Consider the following 16,472-nt stretch of genomic DNA (forward strand, 5'->3'; position numbering starts at 1 on the left):
AATCAAAGTGACAGACTAAAAAGTACAGAGAAAAATAGGCACGAACTTACAATAAAAGTTTGATATAAAGCAAATAAAGAAGAGAAGAAAAAAGATGAAATAAAATAATAAAATCACGAAAAATTACAAAGATAAAAAGAATAAGGAAAGAAAAATAGAATGAAAATAGTAAAAATCTATAAAACAAATAATAAGAAGCAGAAAATCTAAACGTAAGGAAAAACAAAGCAAACTACAAATTTAATAAGAAAGGTTAAACTGAGAGAGGGAGAAATACAATCGATGAATACAATGAATGACAAGATTGATCGATAAAAGGAAAAAAAGACAATCGATCGATAAGATAATCCTTCTCTTTTGAGGGGAAAATCGAATAAATGATATTCCCCGCAGCCGCCATGTAGTAATTTCCTCTTGTTTTCGTTTAAGATTTCAGATAGAAAATTGATTACGAAATGTAGCAAGCTCACTGGTAGAAGTTTAGAAGAGGGTGCACGGGTTCACCTCTTTTTTTAAAGTTAGGTGTCGCCCGGTTCGTAAACGTTCCTCGGATGTCTGTGTCTATCAGGACGGAATAAACAAATCTTGCTTAGGTCACAAAACATATGATAGGCATAAAATAATACTGCAGAGAAAGACATCTCAAAGTAAATGCACATATGCTCGACACCAATGACTTTATAAATTTGCTATAGAATAGAATTATATACAATATGAAATTCATAAATCATACGATAGGCGTTTAATAAGTAATACCCTTGGCTCAATTTCAACTGTCTGATCAAGCTGTAATTTTAAATGTGCAACAGTTTATATCTTTATGGGTCATGTGGCAATTTACAGATCTCAACAAATTGCTGATTCTGATTATAAGTGGTCGAACTGAGTTTGGTATGGAGTGGAGCATGTTCAATGTAGCGCAATAATCTCGCTTTTTGTATTTGAAGATACGCACTGTTGATGAAATTAAATAAACGTATGTTAATACTTTGTAAAACACAAGCATCGTAAATGCATAACATTACCTAATATCAGTGAAAACTATTTTCAGAGATGATCGCCTCGAATTCTGCCATTGATGATAAATCTGTCAGTCAAGTTGAAGTTGCTATTTTGAGAAGATTGGAGCCTGACTATTCGCTAAATAGCCCAAAAGATCTATATTAGTACAGAGAAGCGAGAACGAGTCCAGTGCTCGAAGATAAATTTGGAGATGTGTTAATAAGATCAGTTTAATTTTTTTAAAAGACAAATTATACAGAATGAAATCAGTATATATCACTATAATCCAGACATAAAATCCCAGTAAGTGCAGTGGAAGCAATTGGACTATAAGCTCGAAAAACGGATGGAATGCAACCTTCCGCTTGCAGAATAATGCAGGACGGAGTAATGATGATGAATTTCCTAGCAATGGTTACCACAATTATAGGAATCAATTCTGTTTCGCTTTTAAGGAACTTAAGAAAACCTATCAAAATCAAAGGGCGTGAGAAATTCAGTAAAAGTATTTTCCTTCGGTAAGAAAAAGCTCCAGTCGACAACGTACATGTCACCAGATCAGATAACTAGCTGTGATATTTTCCCTCACATCATACTCTCGTGATATAGCACCTTTTGATTTTGCCCTCTCCCTTGCTACGAAGTTGTTTTTGAAAGAAAAGAGTTTCCGATATGATACATCTTTGATTTCTATACAAACAGTGTCCACAGCTGCATTAAACAAAGCTTCTTTCTTAGAACTGCGCGCCTGTGGAACTCTGTTCCGTCTGCCTGCTTCCCACCTGACTTCAACTTGGATGTGTTCAAATCCAACGTTAACAAATTCCTAATAAACCACCCCCTTAAGTAAACACTTCATCAAATCTCCACACTAACGTAATGTACTTGCAATAACCCTTATCCCTGAGTGGCTTCCGGGTCTTGATAAGTGGGGACATCTGTGTAAAAAAAACCCAACAATATAAGATATGCGTAGCTCTGGGCGGTTTCTATGAAAGAAAGACTAATATCTGTACCAAGTTACATAGCTCTACTACCATGGGTCGCGTCAGGGGCATTCTTTATGAAATCTTCTTCTTAAATAGTAGATTACAGAACAGTACAATATATATATACATATATATATATATATATATATATATATATATATATATATATATATAAAATCAACGCGGAAAAATCCATATAGGCTTAATTGACACATATATTTTCAAACCTGACTACTTAGCTTTCTTTACGTATCGACCACTGTTTAAGTATATAATGAAAATATATACATAAAATATTACGTGGGTACATGAAATAATAATAATAGTAATAATAATAATAATAATAATAATAATAATAATAATAATAATAATAATAATAATATATTGATATAGCTGTTTTCTACTCTTGAAAAATTTCGCAGAATGAGCGAAACCTCGAGCATTTAGGTTTTCTGCCTTTATCTTCTCCATCGCACGGTGGGATTTCTCTCATTTTATTATTCATATTGATTAGTTTCATCTAATTTACAATATAAATTCGATCCACAGTTATATTTTTATTTTATTTTTTATTTTTTTGATGGAGAATACTTATATTATGTCCGTCTTATGAACAAAAGCCATAAACAGACATATCAACTTGTGTTTACAAGCTGCGTATCAAATACCTTTATTTAATAAGAAAACAAGTACACTAGCCAAAAGTGAAAACAATAAAATATCTAAGAATAGGAAAGATGAGAAAGAAGAGAAATGCAAAAAAGACCCCCGCCCCCCCAAAAAACACGAAAAATTCATATTAAATAAGATACTGAGAACAAACCACTCCATACATTAGATATAATGTGGGCCGATTTCCAAGCTATGTGTTTTTATTATAAAATAAATATCTGATAAGATGCCTGATAACTAAAGACTATATATTTTGTTTATGGTTTGTGAAAGGTTTGTAAGATGGTCAAATATAGGGATTTACCGAAATAAAAAGAATCGATATAAATTGCGATTGTTGATTGATATTTTAATCAAATCATCAAAACTGATTTAAATACACTGTGGTCTAAAATGCTAACAAAGACAATATAATTGCGCGTTTTTAATGATGAACATAAAAAATAGTGTTAACCTGTTTGTCTGTATTTTCTACAGTACCGTGTAGACAAAAAGAATGAAGAAAAAAATGGCCGTCTTTTCTCTTTATATGTTTGTAATATTGTCACATAACATTAAGATGTGGTGCTTTTGGTTGAATATAAAAAGTCTGATTTTTAAGAGACAGGGTGGAATTTTGGATTTGGATGTCAAATTAACAGGTTTTGTCAGCAGTGCGTAGTGTCCTAGACTTAAGTCTTGACAGTAGAGTGTTAATATATAATTGAGTTGAGTTTTGGATAACAGAGCGTCGAAATTGAGTATTGACAGTATAGCACTGAGATTTGGGGTAGAGAGTTTTTGGCAACAGTTTGTCGAAATTTACATTTTTTAAACCACACAAAAAATAAGAATGCTTAAAATAATGCAATATGTTTAGCATATAAGTTAAATGATTTTATGGAGTTAATAACTCGGAATTCGTGCAAAAAATTAAAATGCCAAATAACATCTTCCATTACACGTGAAAATATTAAAGATTTAAAATTAAAAAATAACTAAATTAAAATGTGTGAATAACAAAGATGCAATAGTTTTTAAAATACAAGGGTAATAGCATAGAAAACAAACTAAAGTACGATTCTAAATAAAACAAATACAAGAATAATATTTATATCAATAAGGTATCAACATAATTAAACTACATTATTATTAAGTTTTAAACAGGCAGAAATGATTGTGGCACGAGAAATAATGAATTGATTGGTTGTGATACGAAAAGAATATTTGCAGGCTGGATAAAGTAGAAAATGGGCAGAGAGAGTATTAGTAGTTACATTATAAAAGAATGAGAGTAAGACGATGAAATAAAGTAACGTTGATGATCCAGAATATTTTCAGAATTAATCGCTCAATAATGATCCCATTATTCCATCTGGAATTATTTATTACATGACAAAGTGGAGAATGATCTATTAGGACGTGCGATACATTATCCTTCCAAATAATAACGAAGCTTTAGGTTATACCGGGCGTAAACAAAGATTTGACATAATGGCAAGAGTACACTTATTTACACGTTCTCGGTTGTTTGAAAATCACAAAAAAACCTGTAACATCTAATGGCGAATAATGTAATTATTTTTGATAGTCTAGTCTACGCCTGATTTTAACCGCATTAAAAATTTGTAAAGGTTAATGGCTTATAAACAGTGATAAAGATATATATATATATATATATATATATATATATATATATATATATATATATATATATATATATATAACGAAAAACATTTCCTGGGATTTTCACACCGGATATTTGTGAAAAACATAGAATTAAATTAAACTTATAGTCTAGGACGATAATTAAAAAAATAATTGAAAATATGATATACATTAATAAAATTTCCAAAATGGGAAGTCTCCAAATAAAACAGATATATATATAGTCGGGTTTCAATCCTGGCTTGAGGTGGTTGCCTGTCTAGCCGCACTGATGAGCTGTGAAACAGCGAAACAGTACTGTATGTGGATGACTATATATATATATATATATATATATATATATATATATATAAACTAGACACAAATGAATGATAAGAAGAGCCTATATTTGTCATTTATGATGTTTAAAGTACCGACGCCCTCACAAAAAAACAAAAACAATAAAAAACATACGAGCAAACGAAAACGTACTTCGACCGGAAATATAGGAATAGATCCTACAAAAGTAAAATAAATATGACGCCTTAGGAATATTAAAAATTTTTACGAGGAAATGTGACGTGCCTCACCAAATGATTCCAGTATTCGGATATGTAAAATAAATATAAGCATAGCTCGCCGGAGAGGTAAGTTTTCTATAAACATCCACGTGTAGCTAAGCCCTACTATTCCAAATACATTTTTCTTTGTTCCACTACTAATCTGAGTTGTTATTTACATTTTCTCTCTTTTTGGGGCGATATTACACTTTACAAAAACGAATACTGACATACCTTCTTGAAAGATTTTCGACTAGGAAACTATTTTTATTATTATCATTTACCCTATTATTGGGGGAACCGTTGCCCCCAAAACAAATTTTTATATGGGAAAAATTTAACACAATGTGTTCTCTGTAGTATGGCACAATTAAAATCGCCTTACTTTAGGGAAATTATCATCATCTGATAAATAACAAATACTACACTTTACTCTTAGATATATATATTTTATATAGTTTTTATTCACTTTATATATATATATATATTATATAGTTTTTATTCACTTTATATATATATATATATTATATAGTTTTTATTCACTTTATATATATATATATATATATATATATATAGTTTTTATTCACTTTATATATATATATATTATATAGTTTTTATTCACTTTATATATATATATATATGTTATATAGTTTTTATTCACTTTATATATATATATATATATATATATATATATATATATAGTTTTTATTCACTTTATATATATATATATTATATAGTTTTTATTCACTTTATATATATATTTTTTTATATAGTTTTTATTTATATAGATATAGATTTTTTTTTTTTGCTAACAATGTAAACATGTATTTCTTATTAGCCTTACATATCTGACCTGCATATATATCTATAATATAAAGCTGAACGTCTGTGTGTGTGTCTGGTCACAAATAGGCTCCTATATTGTTGCCAATTATAGAAAACTGATCACATATAATGATAGAAGATGTACCGAGACACAGGAATTAGTATGTTTGATCTGGCATAACGATGATCCATTAAAATTGTGGAGTCTGCGTACGCGCCTGGTTCACAAAGTATGGAAATAATAAAATTAAAAATTAAAAAAAAAAAACGTTTACAAGTGTTTTTTATATAGATGTACATAATAATACTTTAATAAGTATGTTTTTACTAAAAAGTGATGGTATAATAAAATTGTGGGGTTTGCGCTCGCGCGTGGTCTCCGTAGAATGGAAATAGGCACAAACTTTAATAAAGACTTTTCATATCTATCTGCGTAAGTATACCTTGATAATTATGTTTCAGTTTGAAGAATCTTTTTTTAAATTATATTTCACCCCAGACAAGGCACATTAAAACTTTGGTGTAGGGGGCTGCTAGCAGGGCCAGCAATTACTGGGGTACTATGTAGGAATTTGGGCAGCAAGATATCGGTTCACGTTGCACTTGAAATTCTGCACGTCAGTACAGTTGGAGAAGCAGGGATCTGGAATAGAATTTCAAAGTCTAGCGGTTCTGGGGAAGAAACTACTGGAGTAGAATGATCTTTTACATCTAGGGATCGCTGCAGTGTGGGGGTGGGATTTTGCAGCTTGTCGAGGATGTTCGCGTCGTGGGGGCACAAGTGCTTGAAGTTTGTTAGAGTATTTACCATTAAAATACTTGTAGAACAGGCAGAGGGATGCAACGTTTCGTCGATGGGACAGGGGCCGAAGCTTAGATGCCAGTTCAGGGCCTATCAGGTTTGAGACTCTCTTTTGAACATTGTCAAGGAGGGAGAGACTAGTAGCCGATGCACCAGCCCAAATATGACAGCAATACTTTATACATGAGCGAATGGTTTCCTTATAGAGGTACAGGATACTTTCAGGTGTTAGTAGTTTTCTAGCACAGTAGAGAGAGCCCACCTTCCTTGCAGCGACCCTGGCAATGACCCTGATGTAATTGTTCCAACTCATGTTTCCTGTGAACGTTAGGCCAAGGAGCTTGAAAGACGTACTCTCATATAAAGAGTCGTTGGCCATTGCTATAGGTGGTAGAGAAAGTTTCTTGTAATTATTGAATGAAACTAGTTTAGTTTTGGCGGCATTGAACGTGACCATCCATTTTTGTCCCCATTCCACTACAGATTGGAGGTCATCCTCTCGTGTTTCTGCCATTTCTTTAGATATGTGTGCATTCGTCTTCCTGTAGTGCCTGTTATAGAGTGTGTTGTCATCAGCATATATACCCATCTCAGAGGCAATTTTGTCGGGGAGGTCAATTATGAATATCAGGAACAGTAGAGGTCCAAGGATAGACCCCTGGGGCACTCTCGCATTTATATCATATTGTTTAGATTTACGACCGTCGAGGACAACCTGGACTTTTCTCTTATCTAAGAAGGATTTAATTATGTTAAGTATTCTACCAGTGATACCGTATGATCTAATTTTCCTGAGGAGACCCTCATGCCATACCCTGTCAAAAGCCTTAGATATATCTAGAGCTACCGCACTGCCCTCCCTCGCTTTGTCCAGTGAATGGTATATACGTTCAGAGATTACAGTTAGGATGTCTGCTGTGGAATGGGCTTGTCTAAGTCCATATTGTTGGTCAGTCAGAAGTTTAGCATCTGTTAGATGATGGACTAGAGCATGGTTCATTAAGGTCTAAAATATTTTGGCAAAAAGTGGGAGGAGGCTAATGGGGCGATAATTTAATGGGTCAGTTCTTTAGCCAGAATTCTTGAATACTGGTACCATACAAGCAGTTTTCCAACATCCTTGAAAGCAAGATTCATTAAGGCATTTGTTGTGGAGTTTGGAGAGAACTGGAGCTACTTCGGCTGAGCACTTTTTTAATAGAACAGCTGGAATGAGATCGGTCCACATGCTTTTGAAGTGTCAAGGTTTTTTTTTATGAAAGCATGCACCTGAGCAGGGGTGATTTTCAGATCGTCTAGCGTGAGGTCTGTCCGCATAGTAAATTCAGGTAGGGGGTCGTTGGAAGTGTCCAGTGTGGAGTTTGAGGCAAACCGACTAGCAAGCATGTTAGCCTTTTCGGTTGCTGAACAAACAACCTCGTTAGTGGGGGAATTTTTGATTGCCCATTATTTACTACACTGTTGTAGATTTTCCAGAAGTCAGGAGTTCCTACTTTTTGTGCTTCGATGCGTTTTTTAGTGTTTTCCGTAAATTCTCTCTTAGCTGTCGCTATTTCTTTCTTAACATTACTTCTAGCTTATATGTACTTCTGTTTGTTTGAACTGGACTTATGTCGGTTAAACCTGCGGTATGCATGCTGCTTTTGAGCAATGGCAGTTGCGCAAGTCGAAGTAAACCATTGGGAAGAGTGGCGCTTGCTATAAAATTTCCGTATGGGAACATGCGCTTCGATTGCCATTTTGAACCATTCAGTGGTTTGCGCACTGTTCAGCAAGAAGAAAAAAATATTTCCCCATGGAGCATCTCTGATAAGATCTCTGATGTCTTCCCAGTAAGCCTTTTTATAATATCTCGTTGTTTTGAGCACTGGCTCTTCAGTTTTGGGTCTAGAGTTTAGGGCGATTTAAACCATTATCACTGCATGATCAGCGTTCCCAAGTGGGCTCTCGGCATTCTTTATACAATCATCAGGAACTGTGATCAAAAACAGATCTAAAAGTGATGCGTGCTGCTCTTCCTGGTCAGGGAAACGGGCTGGAAAAGTGACAATTTGTGATAGGGAGTGAGATATAGAGAAGCTATGAGTTGTGGTGCCCGCTGCATCTGTGTAAGTAAAGAATCCAAGCCAGTTTTTGTGATGGACATTAAAGTCACCAAATGCATGTACTTGTGCGCTAGTGTCGAGGGAGATTGCTGTGTCTATGCTGTCAGATACTTTGTTTATTATGGCGCAGTCTTGGGTCGAGGAAGAGCGGTAGAAAAATAAAAGTAGCTAATGTTGTGTTGCATGATTAGTCTAAAGCACATAAAGGCTTGCTCATCCGATCCTAGTTTTGTTACTCTTGTCAAGGGAAGGGTATTACGAATGTAAACTCCAAGTCCGTGCATGTGTTTATCAGAGTCCTTACGGCAGAGTGGGGGATATCCATGCATGTTAAAGTAGTTAGAGGGGATAGAGGAGTATAGTTTAGTCTCACTTAGTGCTAAGATATCCGGAGTATTTGTTAGGAGAAATGCTTCAACATCAGCTTGATTAGTTTTAAGCCCACAGATATTTGTGAATGCAAGCCTCAAGTGAGGAGGCAAGTTGGATTTGTTTGACCCTAACCTGGTTTAAGCTTATTTATAGATTGTAATGTCATCATATTTTTTTAACGAGTTTCAGTTAGGTAAGGAAGACCTGAAGAGGAGGTTATGCAGAGTATCACACACGCATCACAAGTAGACCATATGCTGACCTTTCTTCAACTAGGACTGTGGCCTCAGGAAAGCCCACCGGAGATGAGTGCAGGGTCCCTTTCCATGCGCGACATGGCACTGCAAACATCCCGATATTATACAATTGTTGATGGAGCAGCCGCTCTAAGCGCTACTAAAGAGTTATTGCTCTTTTACTACCAGTCGGAAACAGCAACCAGTAACTGTCAATCCGGTACCCTCAACCCATCAGAGGAAGGTCAACCCAATCTAATTGCTCAGGCATACATGGTACTCAAGCACTTTCAAGTGCCCAGTTTTAGGGGCGGGGTGTGTCGGGAGTGGGAAAACGGCGTTCATTGCCCTAGACAAGAAACAAGATCTACCACTGGGTGTTTCTGTCGAATCACTGTGATTGTGTCTCTGCGCCTGACTAATAGGCAAAGAAGGAATATTGAATCCAGGCGATAGACGGAACCTATCTACTCCTTAAGCAATTTAGGTTTGAAAACCGGTAATTTGTTAGAATCACCAGCTCTACGAAGGCTGTAATCCAAGTCTGAAGAGGCCTCCCTTCCCTTTGGTTTAGTTTCAGAGTTTTCCTTCTCCTAGACAGATGATCTGGCAAGATCTACTGGGTCAGTCAGCACTGAGAGGATTTGCTCCGCGCCTGGGTTCTAATCCAGGTATTTCTGCGACCCCCCGTTGTTAGTTAATGGTACTGGATTGTTTTACAGGTTATATATCTGCTGAATAGTTACACTCATCAAAGTGAATTAGGGGAATTTCTATTTCATTGTTACTGGATAAAGGGGGTGAGTAGAGCCCACGCAGTGTAAGCAACTATGATTGTAAGAAGGCTTGTTAGAAAGGAGATAATGGTGTTTGAGGCTTTCCCTTTATATATATATTTTTAATTTTATTCATGTTTGCTTAGGTCTAGGATATCATTAAAGTGTGAGTAGGTGTTAAGAATTGAACGACGAATTGTGCCCAAACTATATTTTAGATGTCAGGAGGGCTTGAGATGCGAGTGCAATATAGTACGTATAAACCAGTAAGTTTTGAGTCATGTGTAATTAGGTAAATCTATATATGGGCAAGTTTTTAGTAGATGCGAATAAAGTTGAAGGTACAAAGTGTGTTTCTATTATTGAGGGAATATAATTTCAGCTTTCAGGTAAGAGTCGTGGACATTTAGCATAACAAGGAGCAGTGGTTCACTTTTGTATTTATCGTTGCAAAGCTATCTAGGAGGAGACATAGTTATATAATGCAGTGCGGTGTGCTTTGCTTCCGAGTACATACTTTGGCGATTAAATACCTAACTGGAATAGGAATGAACTCCAATGCATGTCTAAGAGGTAGAAATGTATAGATGTTTAGTGATGATTAAGCAGTTAGTATGTGAGGGTTAGGGGATGGCAGTTAATGATTCCACTACAATGTAGGAGTTAAGTTGCGGTTTGATGGGAAGGAACAGATTGTTAGCGTTCAAGAGACAGGGGTTGTTTACTTACAAATAACAGATCTCTATTAGGATTTAGAGTTTCAGGTAAGTTTTTTTTTTGCACATGCAGTTTAGACAGAGGTAGTCGTTTTGGAGGTAAAACGTATACTGGGATTTCGTAGCTAGCCGTTAAGTGTTTATTTCCAGTTAGTTAATGGCGATTCGGAATTCGTATTCTGTATTTATAATTGGAAATATGGTATAATAAAAGTATGGGGTGTTCGTTCGCGCCTGACCTCCATAGAATGGAAATATGCCACAAAGTTTAATAAGGTTTTTTAATATAGATCCACAGAATATTGTGATAAGTGTTTCAGTGTGATCAAGTATGGTATAATAAATTATGGGGGTTATCTATTTTATTTTTACTTTCATCATATTTTGCTTTGGTTTTGATACCCCCAAATTCGAAGATATCTCTTTACAATCTTTCCTTTTCATAGCCTATCATACTTTCATAAATCAGAGTCCATTTTCTGTAGGCTGTTTTTGAACCCAGTTAACGACGGGTACGTTTGCTAGTGTATATATATATATATATATATATATATATATATATATATATATATATATGTATATCGAAATAGCATGACTAAAATAGAAAGGAATTAAGTGTTCCACTTCTTCAACACAGGCTAGTTGAATAAAGGAAGAAGCGCTTATCACAGCTAAACCCAAATCCCCAAATCGTGCTTCGAAGGCAGTTATCTCTTTCAACTTTTCCTGCAACTTATCGGTGTGTTTTGGTGAAATATAAAATAAAAGTCAATTTTCTGTTTCTATTGGCATTTCGTGATGGCTTTTTAAATGTTTTTTTTTTAAATTCAAAGACAGGGTTTGACGTATCTACTGACTATTCCATCGAGGTGTGACCCTCAGCTTAGATGATTTCGCGATTTGTAGTGTCAAAAAATGCTTTTCTACGGATAAATGTTTTTTTATCGGTAAGATTGGAATTTTGTTTTCCATTTGTTCCTATATCTTCTTTTTCTTTTTCTTCTTCTCCCCTGTCCCTCTCTTTCTCTTTTCTTCTTCAAACCATTGTTGGGCTGTTGACAAGTTGGGTATGATGCGCGGCTGTTCTTGTAAGGATGGCGAAAATCTTGTGTTTAAGTCTTGTAAGTTTCATGTCAAGGTGGTGGTTATTAGGGGGTGGGCGTAAAAGGTGATCAAGCTGAAATACAGGAAATGAGGTGTTAGAATTATCCAGATGGTTGTGGCTGGTGTTATTAGAGGAGGCTAGAGCAGATAACCATTTAAGATGATATGCGGTTCTACAAAATTGGGTTTCTATGTTTAGTCTTACTTTGTCCGTAATTTTCTGTATGGTGATGAACTTGCGAGCGAGGGACAGAAAGTCACTTTCCGTTGTCAAAAGGGTGTCAGTAAGGTCAGTGACGAGGGATTGGTGTGTAGCTGGGTTGTCTGAGTTTGGTTCCTGAGTGTTACCTTTGTAAGTGTTGGGATGTCCCACCCCTTTACAGTAGAGATCCCTGGGTGTAAGATAGTTTTTTACTCCAATAATTTCTTCCCCAGAACTGCAAGTTTTGGCACTCTCTTCCGGGATTCTGCTTCCCGAACTGTACTGATATGCAGAAGTTCAAGTGTAATGTGAACAAATATCTTTCTACTCATCTCCCTTCATAATGCCCCCGCAAACTATGTCTCCGATAGTAGCCCCCGACTTAAAAGTGGCACTTGCCTTGTTTGGGGTGAAAATTGAATAAAAAAGGTTGCACAAAAATAGGTCTGTATTAACTTTTAAGACATTTTCTCACAACAGAGTGACTAATCTTGACTTTGGTAGCATTTCAGAGCAGAAGTATAACAATAATAATAATAATAATAATAATAATAATAATAATAATAATAATAATAATAATAATAATAATAATAAAAATAAATTATAATGATAATAATAATTATAATAATAATAAATTATAATGATAATAAATAATAAATTATAATGATAATAATAATAATAAATTATAATGATAATAATAATAACAATAATAACAATAATAACAATAATAATAATAACAATAATAATAATAATGATAATAATAATGATAATAATAATAATAATGATAATAATAATAATAATAATAATAATAACACTAATAATAATAATAATAATAATAATAATAATAATAATTCTGCAGAAAAGAAATAAGAAAAACATGATCAACTATAAATATGCAATACATTTATGAAGAAGTAAAAAGAAGAAAAAAAGAACTATAGCAACGGTCAACTCCAGGAAAGTTTATGAGAGGATCTCTCAAGCATTGCAAAAGAGTGCCTGAAATCGTACACAATATCAGATGAAGGAGGATAATACATCACTGAATACATAACTAAACTAAATATACAATATTATATTCCTAATTGATTTTCGTATCAACACTACTGTTTATCATAGCCATGTTGACTCTTAGGAGTTACTAAGTAAAATGGCAAGCCAAATACAAGTTTATTAATATGACTAAAGAATTAACCACCTAATCTAACTGGACGATCTGGAAGTCAATAAATACAAAAAGAATCTTCAGGATATGCAAAAGTTTTATTACCATTATTTTCTGCACCACTACAAAAGTCTTTCGCTGCCACATGTTCATTTCGCCCGAGTACACTTTTCGTCTCTTACCTCACGTCGGCCACAACAAGCAATTCTCGTCCTCGCTGTTTATGTGTCAATATTTCTCGATGCCGACTTTGTTTTCTCCGACCTCAGCCGCTCGCAGCCAGCGATTTCTCGCCTCTTTATACGTCCATTTTCCTCAAAGTCCACGTTTTTTCTACTCGCGAGCACGTGTTGCATTTTTCTCCTTTTTTCTTCCTCTTCTCGCACACACTTCTTAATTTGCATATGTGTAATTTTCTGCTACTGCTGCTGTTGCTGATCTTTTCGCAATCTGGTTGCTGCTGCTGCTTTGCATACTTCGTTGCTGCTGATACTTTCTACGCGCTCATTTGCACTATGTTACACACATTGTACCCCCAACCAAATTTTTATAAGAATTTAATTAAACCTGTATGAGGCAATAAAATCCAAACAAATTCTCATTGTAATTGTTGCTCTTATGAAAGTTCTATAGAACAGTTTTCGATTTTCAAACTGTTTTTAACTTCGCCTCGTTTTTATTGTCATTTCTTTGTATGCATGTCACTTGTTTATAATATAATTCGCGACGTTTTTATTATGTCTATATTTATCTTATATTTTGAACTTACAGTTAATGTTCTTCAACCGTCTCTGCAATGTAAAGTGTGCAAGGAATGTTTTTAAACATTTACTTTCTGCATTGGTTAGCTGACTTTTGAAACGGAGTTTTGTGCTTTTATCTTCTATTACTTTCAGAATTATGAGGAGTGTTCCTTGTTTACAATCCTGCAGCGTATGGAACCATGCTCATCAATACGAGTTAAGTGTTGGCTGGCACAAGTAAAATATGTTATTTTTTTATTACTGCCCTAATTGTTCTTGAGTCTTGAATATTATTGGGTGTTTCCATCACCTGGAATGTTACTAATTTCATTCCTCCAAGGCGAACTTTTTATCATCTGGCTTCGGAAATTCTGGTGGTCGTTTAGGTGTCGGTGTTTGCGGTGACATAGATGATAATGATGGAGAAAAACTAATGTTTAGTGAAGGGCTACCCAGTAGTTACAAATAGACAGTTGATGAGAGTAAGTAATCTGTCTGAGAAACACTGTTTTATTGCTTTTTTTTTACCTCGAACACAGCGCAGTGCAACTTTGGCAAGTAGGGCTAATATTTTAGCTAAATTTCATCATCATTATCATGGCGGGCTCCTTGCCCGGACCAATGTGACTCTTCCTCTCCAGAGTTTCTTGTCTTCCATCAGTTGCCTCAGATCTTCAGGTTCACAGTTGGCGTCGTGTGCTATTTGTTGGATGCACGTGGATCTAGGTCATCCTCTGCTTGCGCGTCCGTGTCGTGGAGTCCATAGCAATACATCACTCACCAATTCATACTTGCTCCTCAGAAAATGACCGGAAAATCGTAGGCGTCTTTCTCTGATGGTATTAGATATGGCAGGTAGATTGCCATAAAGTTTCTGCTTCGTGGGATGATTTTGCCAAGATATATTTAATATTGTTCTTAGCATACGGGTGTATGTGCCGTCTAGTTTTCTTTCCAATCTTTTGGTGAGTGTCCAGGTTTTAGCACCATAAACAAGGACAGACTCTACCACTACCCTGAAGAATTGCCTTTTCAGTTTGTCAGCCAGTCTCGAAGTCCATACTGAATGTAGCCCATCCAATGCGGTTCATGCTTTTGAGATGCGAATTCCGATATCTCTCTCTGTGGAAACTATGTTGCTGCCCAGATACGTAAACTCAGCGACTTCTTTCAGTGTCGATCCAACCAAAGCCCTGACCTCTCCCTTCACATTGAAAGTCATAAACTTTGTCTTATCCGCATTTATGTGGAGACCAATGTCATTTGCAGACTTTTCTAGCTTATGTAACAGTGTTTGCGCATCAGCAGTGTTGTTTGCGAACAAAGCAATATCGTCTGCGTAATCTGCATCAGTTATGTATGCTGATTGATGACGTCTGTTTCTGGATCCATTTAGGGTGAAGCGAAGCATGTTGTGTATACAAACAGAGGTGCGAAGTACAAAGTCAAGAAAGACAATGACAGGAAAAGGGGCAAGAGTATCTCCTTGTAGAACTCCAGTGCGGATGTCGAAAAATTCAGTGTCCCCATCTGGGGACCTGACCATTGCTCGAGTGTGCTCATATAGCATCATGATAAGATTAATGACTTCATTTGGAATGTCATATGCTTTTAATATGCTGGCCATTTTTCCTCTATGTACAGAGTCGAATGCTTTGGAGAAATCTACAAAGATCATGACTGCCTCAATGTTTTTTGCTTTGACTCATTTAATCAGTCTACTAACAGTAAGTATTGTACTAGTAGTAGAGCGATTCTTTCTAACTCCATTTTGGTTCTTCCTGAGCACTTCTTCGATCTTTGATTGGATACGGTTGAGAAGCATGCCATTGTAGATTTTTGCTGCAATTGGAGTGAGTGTTATTCCTCTGAAGTTGCTTGGTATGCTTAGGTCACCCTTCTTGGGGAAGGGAAGTATGCATCCTTCCCTCCCTATATGAATAACTTTTTGATCATATACAGAATTGCATGAATTAAGAAGTATGTCATTGAAACCACCCGTCTTCCATACTTCAGGGGGTATGTTATCTAAGCCTGCAGCTTTACGATTCTTGGTCTTCTTTAGTACATTTAGAAGTTCCTCCATTGTAAAATCACCCTTCTCAATATCGAGTTCCTGTACAACAATCGGCTGAATTGGTTGGTCTGTTACTTCTGATTTGTTTCCGATTAGCTTTTCAAAATGTGCTTTCCATTTCGAACATGCATTTTCCGGAGTGTTTGCCTTTAACTTAGCTTTGGCAGATCGTTTGCGCCCAGATATCTCATTTACTACTTGCCAAGCCAGATAGGATTGTTTGTTATCTGCTGCATTCTGGATTCGATCTATTTGTTCTTGAACACACTTCTGTTGTTCGGATAGGTACATCATACTAAGCTCTTGAAGCGCCTGCTTCCTTAATTTTGTATTCTGTCGAGTGGGGGATTTATGTTGCTTTTTGATTATGTTTTTTTACTTTTCTCGTTTTAATATTATTTTATCATTTTCCCACGGTACTTTTCGCTTTAACATGGGCTTCAGAAGTATTCATAGGTGGTATTAGCAGTTGGTTCCTGCTCTTGTACTTGTAAAGCATC

Source organism: Euprymna scolopes, chromosome 2 (genome assembly GCF_053919585.1).
Source record: "Euprymna scolopes isolate OS-2025 chromosome 2, ASM5391958v1, whole genome shotgun sequence".
Lineage (NCBI taxonomy): Eukaryota > Metazoa > Mollusca > Cephalopoda > Sepiida > Sepiolidae > Euprymna > Euprymna scolopes.